Here is a 9,465-nt window from a genome sequence, read left to right as displayed (position 1 = left end):
TCTCATGGACGATTTGGATGGAGTCAACTTTTGATTTTATGTATGTGCCTACAACATACAATATTTTTGCAAGTTTTGTTAGCACTAGATTCTACATTAACTTTTAAGATAGTTAATTTACTAACAAAATCTATATTTTTTTTAATGTCAAATAACAATTAAAGGCTTTAAAAAACGCCTACCTATCATTGACAACTTACTCAAAAGAGACTTGCTCAAAAATCAATAGTGTGTTGTGATGTTGGGTAACGATATAGTGACTGCTGATCATCTGCTTGTCGGATGCGTAAGCAGCAGATTGTTTTATGTACAACATTCTAGAAGATATTCCGGAGCTTGGGATAGAGGTCAGGATGTCTAGGAGCTTTTGGCTGGGGACGATCGTCTAGGGGCAGCAACGAAGGATCTCACCAGGATTGCAATCTATTAGTGGATGATTTGGTAGGAAAAAAAAGTAACATAATTTTTAGGAATCAATCATTTGACCATTTTTTGACTATTAGACAAATTCAGAACGTGAGCAGAAAATGAGCTGAATTTTGCACCTCCTGGTGACTTGATTTTGAATGAGAAGTAGAACTATCAAATTTTCTATTATTTTTTTATTATTTTTATTTGTCTTTTTGGTTCAGTTGCTTTGAATGTTTTTTGAGATCTTGTTGTTTTAATTTCTGTAGTTGAATTTATTTGTTAAATAAATAAAAAAATGTATAACATCTTTTTTTTTTTTTTGAAAAAAATTAGAGACTTGAGACGGCGGATTTGACTGGTTTCTCTGACAGTGGTACTTACCAATTATTTTGTATTATCATTATTATATATATATTATATTTCTCCCTAAAGTGCACACAAAGTTAACACCCGTACCCATTGCTTTATGGCCTTTCACTTTCCAAGTGTCACTATATATATGAGAAGTTGCACAAGATTCTTGTGGAGAATTGGATAAGAAATTTGCCCTATACGGTTGAAAGTTGAAACTTCTATTTTGAAATGGATTTATATGCCAGCAATGTTGAATGATGGAGAATCACACATTATAGAAGGTAGTCTACTAATTAAGCAGCTACATTATATTATATCAATAATTAATCAGTCACGTTTTATTTTTTTTTAAAATATTGTTGGTATTCGGTTAAATCGAATCGGGTACGTCCATAAGCGGGTTCGATCCGACGGATATTATGTTATCTAATTGGATTAGGATTAATCTCGCTTTCAAATTGAAAAATTAGTTAGAGATAAATCTAATCATATTAGGATAACAATTAATAACCAATTTGGCCTTATCTTTAACGCTATTAGGATTTTGGAATCCCTTATAAATAGATGGACGATCCCACGTAAAACGGAAGAACGAAAAAAGAGAGAGAATAAGAAAATAATAGAGAGAAACCACATCCTCCATTGACCTATTATTCTAAGAGGAACTTGAACGGTGGATTTGTGATCGTGCTCGTTTGTAGTTCGATTCATCGCGAGTTCGGAACGTGAGAAGATCTAAACAAGGACGATCAAAGGATACGTGAATCAACCTCGACGATCCGGGCGTTATAACGTGAATCGCTTCCACAAAAGGTACGAACGAATACTTTCGCTGTGTTCTACAAATATAATAAAAAATAATTTTTTATATAAATTATAATAGGATAGGTGAACAATAAAAAAATAATTTGATTGGTTGTAAATACTATATCAGCAATATTAGTGCTGCATTGTAGGGAACTGCTTTGTTTGTTTGTGAAGGGTATGTCTATTGTAGATGAAGCAACATTAATTTCAAAATCAAATCAACAATATACATAATACCTACATTTTAGAAAGAAGTTTCCTGAAAAAAAAAAAGTTTTATATGATTTTCTTTTTCAGTTTCTTTGTCCGTTAGGATCTAAGAAAAACTATTTTTTTTGATTTTTTTTATACTTTATGAAAAATTAGTGTTTTCATTTTTGAGAAAAAAGTTGAAGAACGAATTTAGAAAATTGTTTAAAAAAAAAACTAATTTTTCTTAAAACCAAATGGGCAAAAAATTTAAAAAAGAATTTTTTATGATTTTTTTTTCTATATTTTTTCATACTTTTCCTAAAAACCAAATAACATTTTCATTGTTACGTACTTTTAAGGCCATGTTTGGATATCTCTCAAAACGTAGCATAGTTAAACTATCCTACACCGGTAGGAAAATAATTCTATGAATCATTTGGAAGAAAAAAAAAATAACGTAATTTTTGGAGTATAGTTATACTATATTCCAAAAAATAGAGTAAACTTATAATCCACTTTAACCAAAGAAAAAAAATTCCACCATTTTGGGCTCCTAAAGATGTATCAATTTCTAAATTTTAAATTTCAACATAAAATTTAAATTTCAAAATTTAAATTTTAAAATTCAATTTTAATTTTGATTTTAACTTTTAAATTTCAAATTTCAAATTTCAAAAAAGTTCAAATTTCAAATTTCAAATTTCAAATTCCAAATTTCAACTTTCAAATTTCAACTTTCAAATTTCAAATTTCAAATTTCAAATTTCAAAAAGTTCAATTTCAAATTTCAAATTTTAAATTTCAAATTTGAATTTTGAATTTTGAATTTCAAATTTCGAATTTCAAAAGTTCGAATTTGAATTTCAAATTTCAAATTTCAAATTTCAAATTTCAAAAATTTCAAATTTCAAATTTCAAATTTCAAATTTCACCTTTCAAATTTCAACTTTCAAATTTTAAATTTCAAATTTCAAAATTCAAAAAGTTCAAATTTCAAATTTCAAATTTCAAATTTCAAAAGTTCAAATTTCAAATTTTTAATTTTTAATTTTCAATCTTCAAAATTTAAATTTAAACTTAAATTTAAAATTTTAAATTTATAAATATGTAAATTTATAAATTATTAAATTTGAAATTTAAAATTTTAATTATAGATTTTTTAAATTTCAAAATTTAAAGTTTAAATGGTATACTTTAAGTTTTAAATTTTAAAGTTTCAAATTTAAAATTTGAAATTTCAAATTCCAAATTTCAAATTTCAATTTTAAAACATAAAATCTAATTTACTTTTTAAATTTTAAATTTTAAATTTTAATTTTATATTTTGAATTTTAATTTTTCAAATTTTATTTTTAAATTTTGAATTTTGAATTTTGAATTTTAAAATTTTAAAAATTTAATTGTTATAAATACTATGAAATTGTATGATATGTATCCAAACAGCTTAAAATGAAGCTGTGGAATTTTTTTATAGTTACAGAATTTCGTATTTTATTTAGACCAAAACCATATAAAAAAAATTCTATGGAGTTTTTTAACTATCCATCTAAACAGGGCTTTATAGGGTATGAGTGGAGGAGAAAAATAAGGTGTTTCGTTGCCTACAAAATATCTCAAGACATAATTTTTAGGTTGAAAAAATATTTTCATCTTCTCAAAGAAAATAGCTTTTGTAGAAATATCTTTTCGGATTTTATGAAAAATATATTTCTTTTGTTTTTATATTTTTTAATTAAAAACTATTGAAAGGAGATTTTTTTTATGGAAAGCTTATTGTAGAAAAATATTTTTTTATGATCTTTCGAGAAACCAAACACCTCCTAAAGAGTAGGATTATTTATTTTGATGAGAATGATAAAAAATAACATGATTGTAGTTTTAGAGTAAGGTAGTATATACTACCGCTTCATTTATAAGATGAATAAATTTAGCTACAAAAAGTTGAGACAGCTAGGCCTCTTGAGAGAGAGAGAGAGAGAGAGAGAGAGAGAGAGAGAGAGAGAGAGAGAGAGAGGTGACCAGAGGTTCTTGAGAGATCTAATCTTGCAAAGGAGTCCATCTACATCCGCTTTCTTATTTTGAAAAATTCTCTTATTACATTGTAGCCAAATTACCCACTAAGTAACGGTAATTGTCGTAAGCTCTTGTTTTCTTAAGGATGCAGCCTTCCTACTACTCTCTTTTCAAAGCTGGCCAACAATGGTGTTTCTACGAATACAACTTTTATTTAGTAAGAGGCATTCTAATATAAGGTTAGAGGTCTCGCATTCGACAAAGAGAGGATCAACAGATATAGCTTAACTTTGGTGTTGTAGACAACAAAAAATTGAAATTGATCACTTAATTCTGAGTGTTGGTGACCTTCATCAATCCAAACAAGTGATACAAAATTGAGCGGAAAGTAAATGATCAAACGCCTATGCACTTCATTTTTGTCTACAAAACTCTTCCTTAATTTGTACAAAACATAAATATATATTGTTCTATGATTTGTTGACGGGACGGTCTATTATTCTTACATTATATACAGATTAATTTGTATAGTACATATTAACGCATTAATAAAATAAAAAAATACATGCAATAAAGGGTCCGTAAAGCATTTCTGTTCCAAGTGCACATGTTTTGCTGTGAACTTTCAAAAGTTGCATGCATTGCCCAGGTCTCTTTCCGTAATTTGGAGCCATTTCTGGGTGTGCCTTGTAATTTTCCTAAGAATAGATGAATCGTAATTATATGCTCAATTTATCAAACTAAATACCCTTGACCGACGTAATTGATGGAAAGGGATATTTTTTAAGACATCTAAGTGTGGTTTTAGTGTTTTAAAGAGAATTTATAGCGGAAATCACAAGGATTAGTGAAAAACAACTAAGTAAATGAATTGAGTTGGTCCTACTTAATTTGATGTTGCGAATTGCACTAGCCATCCGTAGTAGTAAGTATACCTAACAAATGACCGTACAATAGACTTTTTAAATCCCATAAATGCTTGAAATCAGGCATCTTATGCGTCTATGATAAGGTGGATTGGTAATTCCTTCAGAAGTTCTTTTGAAAAAAAGATAATATATTAATATTTCATTTATTTAGAAGGTGAATTAAGCAATAGAATGAGACACTCAAGCTTCAGGGTAAAAAAAAAAAGAAATTCAAGCACAGTACAGACTTTAGGTTTTTGAAAGAGCGAATATCTGCAACCATTTGTCTCGAAGTGAGCTTCTTATTCTCCAAGACCCTTCTATTCTGCTCCAGTACAATGCTAGTTTCCGTCCCCCTAATTAAGGCACCATCTTTTTTTCTGCTAGATCACTCCAAATTTTATCTACTTTAAAAAATAATTAAAAAAAAAAAGGTGGTCTCCTACTTCGCACTTCTCTTGCTTGTGTATGATTAGAAGGGATTAAAACAGATGGGATTTGTATGGGCTAGTTTGTGGTTAGCCAAGCTTAGTACAATTCAAATTGTGGTTAGGTCGAGATTAATTGCTTAATTAATTAACACTAACTCAATTCAGATATCAAATTGAGCTATCCATTCCTACTAAATTACAAGATATGTCTATATGTTTTAAAAATTAATTAAAAATTTATAGACTATCAAAGAACTATAAAGTAAATATTGAAAAGTTAAATATTCTCGTATCTTTTTTTCTTACACACTCATGCACAATTTTTTTTTTTTAAAAAAAAACTCCTTAATTAAACCTTTGACCAATTATGACCATAAGCTATATTAATAGATTAAAGAAAATTAGAAAACAGAAATAAAGGACAACCAAGAGGAGTTGGAAATGTTTATCACTGGTGTATAGTCACCAAAATAAAAGGCTGCTTGCTAGTCAAGATGTCAATAGGAAAAATCAAAGCTAAACTGGAAATCTTTCTGTCCTCTTTTAAGCCATTATAGAAAATTTCGCAAGTCTTGTAGATTTACTATAGAAGATTCAATGCACCGAAAATTTTTGCACACTGTTGATCAAATCTTCTGTCTTTAGTTCAAGAATATTTTTATATTGGCTATAAACTGATGGTCGGCTGATCTGATGATTTAGATATAAACTATGTCTTCAGATGGGCCTCTCTATTGTGAAAGGTATAGATTCTTTCAGAACTTTATTTGTAGAAAATTCTCTCTCACTCTAAATTTTTCTCGCTATACGAAATACAAATACCGAGTGAGGTAAGCGCGGAGCTCTTCGTGCTTTCAAGTCGTTTTCGATGTTGGGACTTTCGAATCAACGCTATGCTCCGTTAGATTTGATCCAGAGTATTTGAAATATCTAAAAATAAATTTTGTGATTTTTCGATATCATTTGTCTAGTGATCGAAGGGCCTCAAAATCAATAATTTTGATAGGAAATTTTTTATACTATATAAAACAAGATTAATATTTTTGATCTAAAATTTTAATATCATACCATCACATTTTGTAAGATTTTTATTTTCAGCCGTTGATTTTGAGCTCCTTCGATCACTAGGCAAATGATATCAAAAAATCGCAAAATTTATTTCTTAGATACTTCAAATACTCTAGATCAGGTCTAACGGAGCCGATCGTCAATTTAAAAATTTTAATATAAAAAATAATTTACAAATACGGAAAACTCAGTACTTTGAGAAGCATACGAGTTTTACTGTACAAATACGTACCATCTCGCTCATTAGTCTGAGTCCTGTTTGGCTGAAGCAGCAGTTGAGGTGAACTTCATCGACTTTACATAGACGTCAAATCAAACTGTGCAGGAGAAGTTTTTGCTCATCAGATCTGCAGAAAATAATGTGCACTTGCTGGGAAGTGCGAGAACTTTATTTTGGCACGTTGGCGAAATGAGATTCGATTCCCAAAATCACGAATAAATACGGTACAAAAAGAAGACGACCCATTTAAGGGATTGAAAATTATATGGGAAGGAGAGAGTACCATTTGTGTCTCCATACGCCCAACAACTTGTACTCACTCTTACTTTTCTTTTAGCATTTTTTTGTAGAAAAATTTCTAACATCACCCCTGTAGTTTTAACTTTTCTTACTTTAGTATCTTATGATTTAGAGTGTATCAATTTAGTATTCTGTGATTTTATTTTTATTTTTTTATTATCAATTTTACTAATTTTTTTCGTTAAATCAGTGACAAAGTTAAAACTAAATGGCATTAAAGTGAATATTCGATAAACCTAAGTAAAGTATCTGAAGTTTTTTCGTATATAATTTAACAAAATATTATTAACGAAAAAGCAGACGAAAAGATAAAAATGAAACCACATGACACTAACTTGATACACTTTAAATCATAAAATAGTAAAGTGAAAAAATGCGAAATCACATAAATGTTATTTGGAGTTTACCCCTTTTTTTTGTAATGCCACTACATGAAAAAGAGAGGAAAAACAAAGGAAATAAAAACAGATAACTTAGTCCACCATATTATCCGTAGACCCCCCAAATATCTAATGATACAATAGCTTCTTGGAACTTCATATTTGAGCATACATCAGAGGTATTATTCGCCAAAATATTCATACTAGCGTGTTATTATGGCCAAAACTTAACTTAAAATTTCTTAATCATGCAACATATTTACTTGTTCAGAAATTGGAGAATCCAAGGATACAACAGCATTTTCTATTTTTTTAATGGCCACCAAATACTGCGTTTCATGCTTTGATTGGTGCTGTTACTGTTAATAGACCAGGTCCATGAAATGACTTATAACTTTTCATGCATCAGTAGTACAGTACTGCTAATGAACAAGTTGATGAGTTAATTTGAACTCCACAATTGAACAAAATTGACTCAATAACACATGAATTTGAAAGCAAAGTGTGAATGTTTCTATTCCATTTCCAACATTCCTAGTGGACTGACGAATTTTCTAGGCTGTAGAAAATTTTGCGCTCCCTATCACTATAGGGTCTATTCATGAATAGAGAGGGAAACAAACATGACCTAAGATTTGGGGTCACTTTTCATATAAGCTCGTGTTCATAATTTTTCAGTACATAATATAAATGCGTTGGCGAATTGATAGCGATCGTGGTATGACCAGAACTCAAAGATTAGGATGTGCAAATTCTATGCATATGGTGGTCTTTTTGTCTAATCGATGGTAGCATCGAAATTGCCTGGTACCCAGAAAATACTCGCACAAGAAATTATAGGCATGCGCTGTCTTAATTATTGTACGAAGAAGAATGAGTATGCTCTCATAAATAACTAATTAAGAATAAAAAAATTAGTATCTCTCATGAAGCTTTTATAAGAATCATTAATGTGTTGGTAAATCTATTCTACTATATTAAATGAGGGTTTGGGGGACCAAAGGGTAACACTTGTCCCCGCAAAACCCTCCTTTACTCTCTCTCTCCCTCTCTCTCTCTCTCTCTATATATATATATATATATATATATATATAATATAAAATTTTAAATTTTGATACTTTCAAATTTTTAAGTTTTAAATTTTAAATTTTAAATTTTAAATTTTAAACCAAAGGGTGACACTTGTCCCCCCAAAATCCTCCTTTACTCTCTCTCTCTCTCTCCCTCTCTGTCTCTCTCTCTCTCTCTATATATATATATAATTTTAAATTTTGATACTTTCAAATTTTTAAATTTTAAATTCTAAATTTTAATTTTAACTTATAATATTTATTTTCAAATTTTAAACTTCAAAATTTAAAATTTTAAATCTCTAAACTCTATGAAATTAATTAATTAATTTTATTAATAATTAATTAAATATATTATACTTTAATTAATTTTATTATCATATGCGTAATAAAATCTAAACCTGATAGATGCAATTTAAATCACGCTAAAAATATCCCTGTATAAAAAAAATACAGAATTTAAATTTCAGACGTAAATTTTAGAAATATAATGTGTGTGTATATATATATATAATATATATATAGTATAATATATATATATTTTATATATATATATATATATATAAAATTAAATTTTACTAAACAATTTCTTCTACAATTTTATTTTTCTTCTATTTATTAATTTTTTTTAAATTATTTTGATAGATTTATCTCAAATCTTTTTCATATAAATCTTTATAAAATAAATTGTTGTATAAATTTACTTTGCACATATACTAATTTCAATAAATTTTATTTAAATAGATTTAACTATTAAATTATTTTTATATAACTTTTATTTAATTAATAATTAGAGTTATAAAACTGTAATAAAAATATTAAAAAAAGTAAAACTTATTATAAAAATATTTTTATATCTGCAACATCATCGCGCGGGTATTTTACTAGTTTATATAATATTTGGGATCTCTACTAACGTATCAGCGATTCTCTCTACATAATGCGTTACACACCTGTTAACTTTATACTCTGAAATTAATGACAAAACTTGATCGATCAACTTAGTAAGACTGATTAAAGTAGAGCTAAATCTTTTTCTTTTTTTTTTTACCCTTTGGGAACAATATAAATAAATTTGAGCTAGAGTCCGTAGAGTTATTTTATAATTTATTCACTATCAAATCTAGCTTAAGTATCTTTGTGAAGCGTCAAACGATATTTCAAACATTGACTACTTAACATTAAATTTATCTTATTCAAATGGTGATGTTCACTTAACCAAGCAGCGGATCCCGTAGTTTTGGGGTATTACATTGTCCCAGTTAACTCAAAAACAAGTACTTAGAGATATTTTACAACAAAAGTCTTTGG

This window comes from Ananas comosus, linkage group 10 (assembly GCF_001540865.1).
Source record: "Ananas comosus cultivar F153 linkage group 10, ASM154086v1, whole genome shotgun sequence".
NCBI lineage: Eukaryota > Viridiplantae > Streptophyta > Magnoliopsida > Poales > Bromeliaceae > Ananas > Ananas comosus.
The sequence above is the reverse complement of the archived record's forward strand: the minus strand, read 5'-3'. Positions refer to the sequence as shown.